Source organism: Diorhabda sublineata, chromosome 1, assembly GCF_026230105.1.
Source record: "Diorhabda sublineata isolate icDioSubl1.1 chromosome 1, icDioSubl1.1, whole genome shotgun sequence".
Taxonomy (NCBI): domain Eukaryota; kingdom Metazoa; phylum Arthropoda; class Insecta; order Coleoptera; family Chrysomelidae; genus Diorhabda; species Diorhabda sublineata.
The window spans coordinates 4,176,675-4,191,315 of NC_079474.1; the positions used below are offsets into that span (position 1 = coordinate 4,176,675).

General features: G+C 32.9%; 1 protein-coding gene across 1 annotated transcript in view; it reads left to right on the forward strand.

The window, feature by feature from the left end:
• The first annotated feature begins 8,036 nt into the window (after window positions 1-8,036).
• The window catches only part of LOC130447469 (uncharacterized), a 133,968-nt gene continuing 127,363 nt past the window's right edge, over window positions 8,037-14,641 (forward strand). Inside the window, exon 1 of the mRNA XM_056784346.1 lies at window positions 8,037-8,333. The gene's annotated coding sequence lies outside the window, so the exon portion shown is untranslated. The remainder of the gene's footprint in view (window positions 8,334-14,641) is intronic.

Sequence of the window (14,641 nt, forward strand, 5' to 3'; positions counted from 1 at the left end):
TTGTATGGACTCTTTTTCACCATCCTATCTGCCTCTTTTGTTTTTTTTCTTTTATTGTATTTCGTCTCGAATCTTTGGTTACGTTAGATTAGGTAAGGTTTGATTATATTAGGTTAGGTTCCGTGCTCCGAAAAGCTACGTAGCAGATGCAGGACTTGAGGAGGTAACTCCAGGCCTGTCAAGGCAATCGTAAAAGGACTATGATCAACCTAGATAAGCAATAATGACTCAGCTTGGGATCTAAATAGTTGCTCATGCTCCAAGGGAAGACTTTCTGTCTATCTGTTTTAATTTGTTTGTATGGACTCTTTTTCACCATCCTATCTGCCTCTTTTGTTTTTTTTCTTTTATTGTATTTCGTCTCGAATCTTTGGTTACGTTAGATTAGGTAAGGTTTGATTATATTAGGTTAGGTTCCGTGCTCCGAAAAGCTACGTAGCAGATGCTGGACTTGAAGAGGTAACTCCAGGTGACCATTATCTGTCAAGGTAATCGTAAAAGGATTATGATCAACCTAGATAAGCAATAATAAGGACTCAGCTTGGGATCTAAATAGTTGCTCATGCTCCAAGGGAAGACTTTCTGTCTATCTGTTTTAATTTGTTTGTATGGACTCTTTTTCACCATCCTATCTGCCTCTTTTGTTTTTTTTCTTTTATTGTATTTCGTCTCGAATCTTTGGTTACGTTAGATTAGGTAAGGTTTGATTATATTAGGTTATGTCGAGTTAGGTTAGGTTCCGTGCTCCGAAAAGCTACGTAGCAGATGCAGGACTTGAAGAGGTAACTCCAGGAGACCATGATCTGTCAAGGCAATCGTAAAAAGACTATGATCAACCTAGATAAGCAATAATAAGGACTCAGCTTGGGATCTAAATAGTTGCTCATGCTCTAAGGGAAGACTTTCTGTCTATCTGTTTTAATTTGATTGTATGGACTCTTTTCCACGATTCTACCTGCCTCTTTTGTTTTTTTTTCTTTTATTGTTTTTCGTCTCGAATCTTTGGTTACGTTAGATTAGGTTAGGTTTGATTATATTAGGTTATGTCGAGTTAGGTTAGGTTCCGTGCTCCGAAAAGCTACGTAGCAGATGCAGGACTTGAAGAGGTAACTCCAGGAGACCATGATCTGTCAAGGCAATCGTAAAAAGACTATGATCAACCTAGATAAGCAATAATAAGGACTCAGCTTGGGATCTAAATAGTTGCTCATGCTCTAAGGGAAGACTTTCTGTCTATCTGTTTTAATTTGTTTGTATGGACTCTTTTTCACCATCCTATCTGCCTCTTTTGTTTTTTTTTCTTTTATTGTATTTCGTCTGGAATTTTTGGTTACGTTAGATTAGGTTAGGTCGAGTTAGGTTAGGTTCCGTGCTTCGAAAAGCTACGTAGCTGACGCAGGACTTGAGCACCCTGTCAAGGCAATCGAAAAAGGACTATGATCAACCTAGATAAGCAATAATAAGGACTTAGCTTGGGATCTAAATAGTTTCTCGTGCACCAAGGGACGACTATCTGTTGCACTTTGTTTGTCTGGACTCTTTTCCACGATTCTACCTGCCTCTTTTGGTTTTTTTCTTTTATTGCATTTCCAAACAACGGAAAAGTCGATGTACGAAGATAAAACTTCTTTCCCCCATAAAATGAGGAGGATGGTTGAGTAAAATGAGAGTCCCACAGTATTAGACGATTAAAAAAGATTAGGTTAGGTTTGTAATTTCGAATTTCTTCTCTTCTCTTCTTCTTTTTTCAGTAAAAGATTTCAAATTCGTACCTCCATTTCTACCATTGAAGGAAGAGTCAAATTTGGTCTTTGCATTTTGTATGTGATCAGAATCAGGGGTGGGTGGTTTTAAGTTTAGCCCCCGAGAGCACTTGGAAGGAAATCTTCATTGATATAGAATCTGATACAAAGTATTTTCTTAATAACTTTTTAATCGAAATTCTTAGATTCTACACACCCCCTATTTGGGGTAACATCTAACTAAATTAATGTTTGACACTACTGTAATCAAGTGTTATTTGCGTTTATTCGGGAAAGTTTAATATCACGCACCAACAGACTGGAAAATAAAAAAGTTACTTCAATTAATTATTGACTGATTAACAATATACACATTCTATTAATATACAATTTTATGTCACTATTAGTAACATCGAATTTAACCACGTCAAATTCAATACCTATCTAACGGTTAATATCTTCCTACATTCTACTTATTTTTATGTACGAGAGAGTAATAAAATTAATTCCTAATACAAAACTTGCAGGCATTTTAAGTATTATCACAGAATACCCCGAATATTTCCAAAAATTTTTATAAACGTTTTCGGTCGTTAATTAGTTTATTATAACCATAGGCTGTACAGAACAATAGAAACAGGTTTGGATTGCTCAAAAGCCCCCTATGTATTAAAGATTACAAAGCCGTATCATAATATCTATAAGTACCCATTTGGCATTAGAGCAAAAGGAATGAAAAGAAAATTTTGTTCCACTTTAATTCCAAGAATCTCTTCCCAACAAATTTCATCAAAAATAAAATATTTTCCAAGCATGTTATGTGATATTCCTCTAAACATTCGATGGAGTTTCTTTCCACTTCCTAAATGATGTAAAAAATCATCTTAATAATAGTTGCATGGCCACCAAGTTCTCCTGATTTAAATATAATGGATTCACGTTCAAAGAAATATCCTCCGTAGACACCGGAAGTGTGTAGAAGTACAAGGTGTTCACTTCGAACATTTTTTATAGTTTTTTTTTTTGTTTTAATTTGATAAGTTCTAGGCTAACCAAGTTTTTCTATATTTCAATTTTTTCCTTATGTAAATGACACGATGTTAGACAGTACGCAGTTCAATTAGAAATGTTTTAATGGTAGTCCAGTTATTTTATGTAAATTTAGGCAAGAATTTCGAAAAATCGAGATACCTTGTTATAAAGTCGTTTAAACTTGTTCATTTGACATCCTAAAACTCCTTTCAAAACTCACATATAATTCGATTTTTTCCAAAAATGGAAAAAATCGATTTTTTGCATATTTTTTGCAAATAACTCGTTTCCTATTGGTTTTACGGTATTTGTATCTATTATCAATATTGTAGAGCATCAAATTCTCCACAACTTTTATTTCAATAATTTTTTCATACGGTGAATCGTTTCTGAGATAGAGGGCAGAGCAGGCGCGGTTAGAATCCCGTTTGAAATCCGTAGTTCCGATCAAAATAATCTCTTAGAAATTATTGCTAAGTATATAATTATAAATAATTTGCATTTTTTATCAACAATTACATTATATTTAAATATTTTTTGCTTAATTATTTATTTCCAATCAAATATAAATTGCCCGTGTAGTTTCATAATCTTAGAAAGAAATAAAAATGTAATTAATGTTTATTATTATTATGAAAAAAACAAATCAAATGATTTCTAATTTTAATTTTCTTCTTCTTCATCGTCGTCGTCGTATTCCCGCTGAACTGGACAGTTTTCTTTTTTAAATGCTGCTGCAAGTTCATCATTTTGATCGGGACCACCAGTTGATTTCAAATGGGATTCCAACCGCGCGCGCTCTGCCCTCTATCTCAGAAACGATTCACTGTATGAAAAAATGTTTGAGCCAAAGTTGTAGAGAATTTAACGCTCTACAATATTGATAATCAATACAAATAGCGTAAAACTCATAGGAAACGAGTTATTTGCAAAAAATTTGTAAAAAATCGATTTTTTTGACTTTTGACCCCCGATTTTTAAAGTTGCTCATATGGGATTATATGTGAGTTTTGAGAGGAGTTTAGGATGTCAAATGAAAAGGTTTAAACGACTTTATAACTAGGTATTTCGATTTTCAACAAATAATTACAATTTATGATAATTTTCTTAAGAATGTTTCTTTATGGCGAACGGTTTTCTTGGTGTATACAACGATCTAAACATCTACATATCTCCTAAACCATACATTTTATCGAGTTAAACACAAAATACCTTTTTGTTAAAAAAACGATTGAAAAATTCATTTTTGCTATCTTCAGATTGTACAGGTTGTCCCTGTAAAAGTTGTCGCTGCATTATTTTCAAGTCATTTTTTGCATTAAGTCCTGGAACACAATGTGTACTATAATTTGAGTTAGTATCATATTTAGCCTCCTACTGAGCCTTTTCCGCGGCCTCCAACTCTTGTATCATCGTTCCTAGTCTTCCTAGTGGTTTCCACGTGTTCGTTTTCTGTTTTTTTTGCCCGTTTTGTTCATCTGCTTCTTAGAATTATTATCTACGCATGTTTTGTGAATTCTCATCTTGTTTTGTGTAGTCACCAAATTGTTTTTCCATACTGACGGAATACTGTAAGGAATTTTGGGTTCGATATCTATGTATGAAATAGGCAGTTGTTCTCAACGCGGATAAGTTTAGGCATCTTAGCGTGGAAAGTTCAATAATAAGCATTGAAAAAACATTAATTATTATTGTGACGAATATGCGTAGTGACAATTATGGTTCAAATAATTTATATGTAGTTCAATAAACCTCTATAAACTCACATACCTAATTTTCGTTTCCCATATTCACATTGAGTATATCACGAAGACGAATTTAACGACGCTAGACGTCAATAAAAGGCTCGAAGAGTGGAAAAAGTTCCGATAATTTTCCAATGATTTACTTGTAAATTTAGTTTGTTCAAGCAAATTGTTATTTATTATCACACCATACATCTATCCAAATAGTAAATGACGTAAATAAAGAAAAAAGACTCTAATATAGGGTATGCTTGTTAAATTTTCGGTTTTGAGAAAACTAAAAATATGGCAATTTCGATCATAAGTTGTTGTATCACTTGTTTCAGCTAGAATTAGCTTTTAATAATAAAATAACTAAAAAATTGATTGGAAAATTTATTTCTCTTTTAATAGCTAACTAAAAACTATTCACTACTTCTATAACTACTTTTCTAATTAATTTACCGGTTACTTTTTTACGTTCCTTCACTATGACTATGACTACAAACTAACTTTAACTGCTAAACAAGCTCGAATATATATATATATATATATATATATATATATATATATATATATATGTAAATTGTAAAGAAGTCTTTGCCAGTTACATTATGAGCGGTTTCTTATTGGAAACGTGACAACGAAACACCAAAGTGGACTAACTTTAATATATTTTCCGAGCTTTCGAATACTTATGTATTCATCGTCAAGGGAATAATTAAGATTTTCGGTGATTGTTGATAGTATTAATGCTTGTATAAATTTATAAATTCTACGAGTTTAAAAATTGACAGCAACAGTAATTGTGTCTTGGTCGCGTCGTTATGGAATGTTTTTCATGGCCCGAGTCGATAGTGAAAGCTAATGCCGTTCAAATTTGACATGAGAAATTATTTTTGACTATAATAGCGGATATTTATTTCATAATATCCGTAGAAACAGATTATTTTCTAGGTTATGTTGTTTTAGTTTATATTTAAAAAGCTTTAATTTTGAAATGTCATTGTAGTTATAGATAAACTTCCTCGTTTTTTTGGTTTGCCAAGTACATGCGACAAAAGGTAATGAGCGTTGTTAAAAATAATGAATTTATTCTGTTTTCTTTCTCGTTGAATTCGTCAGTGAAAAATATATAAAAATATGAATGAAATAATAGCTAATGAAGTAGCCCGGATTGTTATTACTAATCGTGTCGGAAATCGAATATACAGGACAAATATGGAACTACTCAATAGAAACGTTTGGTGAGAATGTATATTTATAATTATAAATTGCATTTATTACATCGACATTGACATTTATTATTTTTTTTAATAGCAAACATTGTCCACCTCTTCCTTCGAACTTTTTTGATCTGTCAGAATCTGAAGACTAACGTCGAGTTATAATTACGGCCAACTCAGTTTTTTTCTTCTTTTTTTCTTAGATTTATTGTCATAGGTCATCTCTAAAGCAATAATGACCGGAAATTTCGTTTTCTTCTTTTTTGATTAGATTTATTGTCGTAGATAACCCCTGCAGTTACCATTAAGGGAAATTTTGTTATCTTCTTCTTTTGTTGTTAGATTTATTGTCATAAGTCACCTCTGGAGTCATAATGAAAGGAAACTTCGTTGGCTTCTTCTTTTATTGTCATAAGTAACCTCTGCAAATATAACGGCGGGCAGCTTTGTTATTTTCTTCTTTTATAGTTAGATTTATTGTCATAAATCACCTCTGGAGTCATAATGAACGGAAACTTCGTTGTCTTCTTCGTTTATTGTCAGATTTATTGTCATAAGTCACCTCTATAGTTATAATGACGGGAAATTTTGTTATTTTCTTCTTTTATAGTTAGATTTATTGTCATAAGTCACCTCTGTAGTTATAATGACGGGAAATTTTGTCATTTTCTTCTTTTATTGTCATAAATCACCTCTGGAGTCATAATGAACGGAAACTTCGTTGTCTTCTTCGTTTATTGTCAGATTTATTGTCATAAGTCACCTCTATAGTTATAATGACGGGAAATTTTGTTATTTTCTTCTTTTATAGTTAGATTTATTGTCGTAAGTCACCTCTGGAGTCATAATGAACGGAAACTTCGTTGTCTTCTTCTTTTATTGTCATAAGTCACTTCTGCAGTTATCATGGCGGGCAGCTTTGTTCTCTTCTTCTTTTATTGTTAGATTTATTGTTATAGGTCCCCTCTGGGGTAATAATTACCGGAAACTTTGTTTTCTACTTCTTTTATTGTTGGATTTATTGTCATAAGTCACCTCTGTAGTTATAATGACCGAAAACTTCGTTTTCTTCTTCTTTTTGGTTAAATTTATTGTCATATGTCATTTTTGAAGTTATTATGACCAGAGTTTCCCACCTCTGCAGATTCGAATCGGTACAGTTGAAAGACAAAGATGACTTCTAGGCAACATAGCGGAGAAGGATGTGGAAAATGATTTATTACAATCACCTTCAAACGAAATGGTTGATAATTGATATTCAAATGGAATTCAAGCTTTTTTTGAAAATTAATTAAGAAATCCAGTTGTCAATCACAAATAACTAACATAATAAATAGAAATTTCAACTTAATGTCTCAAATTGAGTAAAATTTTTGACTTAAGAAGGAGTAATACCAACAACAATGAAAAACAGAATGTTCTGAGTGACCGGCACCTGAAAACAAAAGAAATTGTAGCATGGACCATAAAATCCAAAACAAGTGTTCTAAGGATCCTACATGAGAATTTAAATATGAAAAAAATTAGTGCAAGGTGCCCAGTAGAACTTTGCTGCCAAGGCCAATGGTAACAAGTGATGAAACTATGGTCAGACATTCCAAACATATTCCGTGGAGTGGCATTCGAAAGGAAAACACCAACCAAGTAATGGCCACATTACTTTGGGACCACGAGGGTATCCTTGATTGATTTCAAGGAATCAAATACAACCGTGACATTACTCTGACTTGCTAAAGCAGTTATATCGAAAAATTATCGGAAAAAACGCAGTAAATCAGCCTAGCTGTGCATTTGCTTCATAACAATGCTCCAATCCACACTGATTTGCTTTCTAAGGCTACTTCTACACAAATATGGCTCCACGTAGATTGTAAATCCACCGTGTAGCCCTGAAATGGCCCTGTCAGACTATTTTTTTAATAAGATTCAATAGCGACGAAGAAATTAAACACCAACTAAAGAGTGCGTGGAAATGAATTGAAATATAATCATGGTTTTCTTTTTTTCTATGTTCGGCTAAGATCGCACTACGTTTTAGTGACATTTGTGTTAATTTAAACTTATAACCCAGCTTTTTTATACTTCAATATTTTTTTCGAATCTAGAAAACTGTAAATTCGTCCGCGGATAAATTATAATTCAAATTCGACGAAAGCCAGACACATTAATAAACATCTTGCCAAATCCTGCAATAAATAATTCACCCTTGTTATTTTTTGTTTCGCTAAAACACACCGCCCCGCCCACATTTAGCAAACCATCACCATCCGAAGAAATATCCTTTTGTCCATCCAGCATCGCGTCGTCAGATCACTGGCGCAGGTCCGGAGCCTTATAAAGAGGCTCTTCGACGTCCCGACGTTCGCACTGTGGGGCTTTCACATCGACGCAACTAGTCAAAAGCGGTACGAAATAATAGCGCGAAAAAAATCAAAATCGAATTTTGAATTATCGAAAGTTTCGTCGCCATATCACCAGTTTTTCTCGATTTACTGTTCGAAATTCGTATCGTTCAAAGAGCAGGGAAAGTTGTCTGTTGACAATTCCGCCACGTTTGCCGGGGACAACCTGTTGATCGAAGCGGCGAAGGTGTATTCTAGAAAACTTTGGTGAGTGACTTTTTTCCGTTGTAGCAATCAAATAATTCGTTTATTGAATTAGATAACAAATTTTTCGGAAATGACTTCAAGTTTATTTCATTTTGACAGCTTTCGATCTTAAATTTCTAATTTAATAAATAGGGAAATACTGCATTTATAGCTACGCAGATTATTTAAAAAAAATTGAACAGAGATTGAAAGTTACGAACACCCTGTATAAGAAATATAATTATTTGCTCCAAATGACTAATCCACTAATCAAAAATTTGAAAATTTAGTTCAGTAGTGAAAAGTTTGAAATTGTATGCCTTAAATTTATGGTAATTATGAAAATTAGTTTAACGAGAAAAATTTTAAAAGTCTTACACATGCAAAGTTAGTTTTAGCTTATTTAAAAATATTAATGACTGAAAAATGAAAATACTAGTGGATGTTAACATATTAATGTCCAAAAGTGTTTTTTTAATTTATACAATTTCAAAATGACTTTGAAAAAATGAATAATCATCAATGGAGCTAGGCCCAAGCAACTAAAGTTGCTTCTGTGTAATTTGTACCAAATCAAATACAAGGATTGCCACTTAAGTTTTGAGATAAATAAATAAAAACAAATATTTATAGGGTTTATTGTTTTTTTGTTTGCTTTGAACCAATTTTCAAGGCAATTTTCCCACTCTGATTGAGTTATCTCCAAACAAGTGATTTGAACATATCAAATCATTCGATTTTTTGACTGTTCAAAAATGTTTTTGTTCGAACTGATGTGTGAGACCACGCGATCGGTTTGCCTGATTTTTTCGAACACTTTTGGCAAATAAATGCTGTTGTACCATTCAGAATTGACCATTCTACGTTGCTCTAAAGAACATGCCCATATATCGTCTTGAGAGACCCATACAGTCGATTCGTTTTGGGTTCATATGCGTCCATCATTGAATTTTTTCAGCATTTCTTTGTACCAATCGACACGAGCCTTTTTTGAGTGATTGTCAAATTATACGGTACCCAAAGTGAACACATCATTTTGACAGCCAAATGTTAATGCAATATTGAATGTATGCGAGTGAAACTAATGCCCAGGAATGCCTCAATCTCACAGTATGTCACATGAAGATCTTGCAATATAAATTCAAGAACAATTTCTATGTTTTCTGGTACAACAGCCGAATGTCCGCGGCTAGATCCTCTCCATCTTAACCGATTTAAGTGTTCAAAAATTTAAGAAGGTGCTTCAGCGAGTGTTATTAAACTAAAACGAAGTCTGTAGCTATATTAGAACCTGAGATATATATCTTTGAATGTAGAAAAATTGCCAAAAACCTACAAAAATCCATAACTCCACATTGAATGTCCGCGCCTAGCTCCTCTTCAACTTAACCGATTTAAATGGTAAATAGCTCAAAAGAAAGAGAATGTTTTAGCGAGTGTTCCAAATCAAAACCAACTCTGTAGCTATATTAGAACCTGAGATATAGATCTTTGATTGTAGAAAAATTGCCAAAAACCTACAAAAATCCATAACTCCACATTGAATATCCGCGCCTAGCTCCTCTCCAACTCAACCGATTTAAGTGTTCAAAAACTTAAAAGAAAGAAGGTATTTCAGCGAGTGTTTTTAAACCAAAACGAACTCTGTAGCTATATTAAAACCTGAGATATAGATCTTTGAATGTAGAAAAATTGCCAAAAACCTACAAAAATCCATAACTCCACATTGAATGTCCGCGCTTAGCTCCTCTTCAACTTAACCGATTTAAATGGTAAATAGCTCAAAAGAAAGAGAATGTTTTAGCGAGTGTTCCAAATCAAAACCAACTCTGTAGCTATATTAGAACCTGAGATATAGATCTTTGATTGTAGAAAAATTGCCAAAAACCTACAAAAATCCATAACTCCACATTGAATGTCCGCGCCTAGCTCCTCTCCAACTCAACCGATTTAAGTGTTCAAAAACTTAAAAGAAAGAAGGTATTTCAGCGAGTGTTTTTAAACCAAAACGAACTCTGTAGCTATATTAAAACCTGAGATATATATCTTTGAATGTAGAAAAATTGCCAAAAACCTACAAAAATCCATAACTCCACATTGAATGTCCGCGCCTAGCTCCTCTTTAACTCAACCGATTTAAGTGCTCAAAAACTCAAAAGAAAGAAGGTGTTTCAGCGAGTGTTCTTAAATCCAAACAAAGTCTCTATCTTGAATAAAACCTGAGATATAGATCTTTGAATGTAGAAAAATTGCCAAAAACCTACAAAAATCCATAACTCCACATTGAATGTCCGCGCCTAGCCCCTCTCCAACTCAACCGATTTAAGTGTTCAAAAACTCAAAAGAAAGAAGGTGCTTCAGCGAGTGTTATTAAACTAAAACGAACTCTGTAGCTATATTAGAACCTGAGATATAGATCTTTGAATGTAGAAAAATTGCCAAAAACCTACAAAAATCCATAACTCCACATTGAATGTCCGCGCCTATCTCCTCTCCAACTCAACCGATTTAAGTGTTCAAAAACTCAAAAGAAAGAAGGTATTTCAGCGAGTGTTTTTAAACCAAAACGAACTCTGTAGCTATATTAAAACCTGAGATATAGATCTTTGAATGTAGAAAAACTGCCAAAAACCTACAAAAATCCATAACTCCACATTGAATGTCCGCGTCTAGCTCCTCTCCAACTCAACCGATTTAAGTGTTCAAAAACTCAAAAGAAAGAAGGTGTTTAAGCGAGTGTTCTTAAACCAAAACGAAGTCTCTATCTTGAATAAAACCTGAGATATTGAGGATAGAACGTGTGTATGTGAAAAACTCCCCATAAGTAATGAAAAAAAAAAAAAATGAAACAAATCGGTTGGGTAGAACGCCTGAACGGACCCGGAATGGAAATCATCATTTTTTTTAATATATAAGATGAATGTTTCAAGTACCTGTAAACAATTCAAATAGCACTCGATTGACAACAAGATATAGCAAAAAAGTTTTTCAGTTTTTCCTGAGAAAAAGCAGTAATTTCAGTTGCATCAAAATTTGAGCAGAATTTTTGTTTTTCCACAATGAAGTCAAGCATATAACTTTCCTTTCCACTATGAGTCACATGATATTGTCAACTAAATCGTCTGTTCATTTTTAACACTGAATGTTTCTCTAAAAACTGAAAATTTTTTATCACTAGAAAATTGTATCATGCAACTTTAGTTGCAGTTAGTCACAAACGGGTTAATAATGTTTTTTCTTATTCTATTTTTCACTAAAACGTAAATTTGTTCAAACAATCCCCCTAGAAATAGTTACAGAAACCTGAAAGTAAAGGGTAATACAATATATTCATTTGAATTCGCTCTAAAATTGTTTCAAAATTTACAAATTGGTTCAAAAGTTGTAGGTTTGCACTATCATCAGTTATTTTACAAAATAGAAAAATGTGTATTAGTGCAAACTACTTAGAAATTTGAAAATTACTAATATATAAATATTAGGAAACCATAACTTTGATTTTATAATGAAAAAATGATGTTTTTTTGTTATTATTTTGAACTAATATGAAAATAACTTTCAGCACCTTCTATTCCTCCAACTCCAAACATAGTACGTTCACCCATACATATAAGAAGTCTTGTTTAACACTTATTTAGAGGAAATAAAAATAAAGAGTCTCGGGCGAAACAAAAACCCTAAATAGACATATATTTCATTGAAAATATAAACCGAAAATCTTCAAAAATACCTCCTTGGTCTCCAATCATAATTACATTCCCCTTGGCTCAGAAAATTCGTACTTAGTCTCCCAGAAAACCTCAAATCACTCCCCAAAAATCCTCTTTGTAATCTTCCTTCCAAAAACTCACTTTCAGGAATCTAAATCAGAAATATATATCTCTGAAGTTATCTAGCAGAATCCTCAACACTTGAAAATTGTTTAGCGGATGAATTTTCTTTGTAAAATTGAACCCAAACCGAACTCTTTGAAATCATAGTACATTTCTCAGTCTCGCAAAGTCAATCGAGGCACAAACCTGAGGATTTGCTGCAAAAATCGCCTACAAAACTGATACAATTTTCTTGGAAGAGCCCCGAGCTCCTTATGATCTGCAAGCTGAATCCAAAATCTTTGTAGCTCTGCACCACTTTGCAGATTGAATCGGAATCCTTCCGACTTTTAAAACAAATCCTGAGCCACCACGAGATTCGAATTTTATTTATTTCTGACAGCCTCTCCAAATATTCTACTCACTTCACTGACCACACGATTTACCACAAAAAAAACTTTCCCTTGGTCTATCGAGCACCAATTCTACGAATTTGATGATACCTTGAACGATAAAAACATTGAAATGCTTTATTTACTGGATACTGTCGATTGGGATCGTTTATTTTATCGACTCCATTTGTATGAATTAATTTTTGAAAAGTGGAAAAGATGAAAGAGATTTGCGGCTACGAGTTTATCGTTCAAGTTTAGAGAGAAACTTTAGATTTATCGCTATAAAAGTCAAAGTATTTGAAGTTCAAAATGAAAATCCAGTTTCCAGTTACGAACATGCTAGCGAATATATTTATAATTTGGTATATATCTAGTGATACGTTAAGATAAAAAGGTTTTACTGCAACATATATTACCGCGTTTTACGAAATTCACGTTCCGCAGCTATCGGTATCTGCAAATAACGTTATTGCAACGTCCATTTCCCATTCATTTTAATTATTTCTCCTACTTGGTGCATCCATACATTAATATTTTGAAAAATACCAGCGAAAATAATTGATATTTATTTCGTTTAGTGAAGATATTCAGGACTCAATAACAGGACTCAATTTAAGTAAAATTTTAACGTTAAGACTACGATGTCATATGATGAAAAATTACATGGTTGTCATGTTTTCCTTTCACTTGAAAAATTCTGTTCATGACGGCTGTTGTTTTCGTTACTTAACCTAACTTTTGTTTTGTTTCGACCTATTTTGGTTTCTATCGAAATATGAACTGACCTTGACAATTGACATTGACAATTGTCATATTAAAGTAAAAATTATAAAATACAATTTGCCTTCTGGCTTACGGCTTCAGCTAACTCACGCAATTTCACAATTTACGATTAGATATAACCAATTTTTGGACTTTTTTAATGTTTTTTGGAGTAACCATCTCGATTGGACGACCAGAACGTTCACCATCATCGGTGTCTGTACGACCACGTAAAACAAACAAAAAATGGTTGATTTCGATGGAACAGAGAACGAATAACACTTTCAAAGCCATTGCTTAGCGTATACAGCATTTTTTTTTATCGAGAAGTAATGATAAATTAACACAAGCAATTGTTTTTAAGAATAACGAAATTAGCTTCACTTAAATGGCTGTCAATTTTTTCCGACTAATGGTATTGTCGTGAAATTTTACACACAGTCTTTTGAAACCTGGTATTTCATAAACGTCATATGGATTTGACAATGGGAGCGCCATCTGTGTCTCGGTTACATTATACTTTATTCCGTTTCAAGAGCTTCTGAATCTATTGGATGTTTCATGCTTTATTAATACAGTTTTATTTTTTTTTGTCGTATTGATGATCTATTAATCTATTTTATAAATACTGAGATGTCTGCCCTATGTAAACATTTAGCCAAAGCAGCTTCACAAAAACTTGGAGCCCTCTTTAAGACTAAAAAACTTTAAACTCCGTAACAGCTTCTGATCTTCTACAAGACCCATCTTTGGAATATTTTTGAACCCAAAAAAGTAAAAATCATTTCAAGGTAGTTAATACCCAATATTACTTTGGGTGTTTTAGATTTTGAGAACCTTTTTATAATCAAGACTCATTTCGTAAGCTAATAAAATGATCCAAGCCTTTCGAAGTTGTTTGAGAAGTGATAGTTAAACCTAGTTCAATACTTAGTAACTATGATGGTGAAGTACGCAAGGAATACTTACTCAGGACAGTACAGTACTTAGCTTAAATGTAAAATGTCGGTTAATCGTGAGAGCTTCTCTCATAAATAAAAAAAAACTACAAAAATATGTCTCTATGTACTTTTTTTGTTTTGGTGTTTGTTTTTGTATTGTTTTAATTCATTTCATCATTATTTTATTCTTCATAAGAAGTTTTAAATGTTGTTAAATAAGTCGCATTCTTGTGTTGTTGTTTCGGTTCAAATTTTTCTGTAACCCACGACTTTGTCCAATCCAAAGTATTGCTCAAACTCAAATTTAAATAATTTCCTTCAGATTATAACGATAATTATTTCGAATTTACTGTTTTCTAAACAACCGCAGAGTTAGAATGAGATAAAATTCTAAAATTTTGTGAAAAATTTTCGAAAAT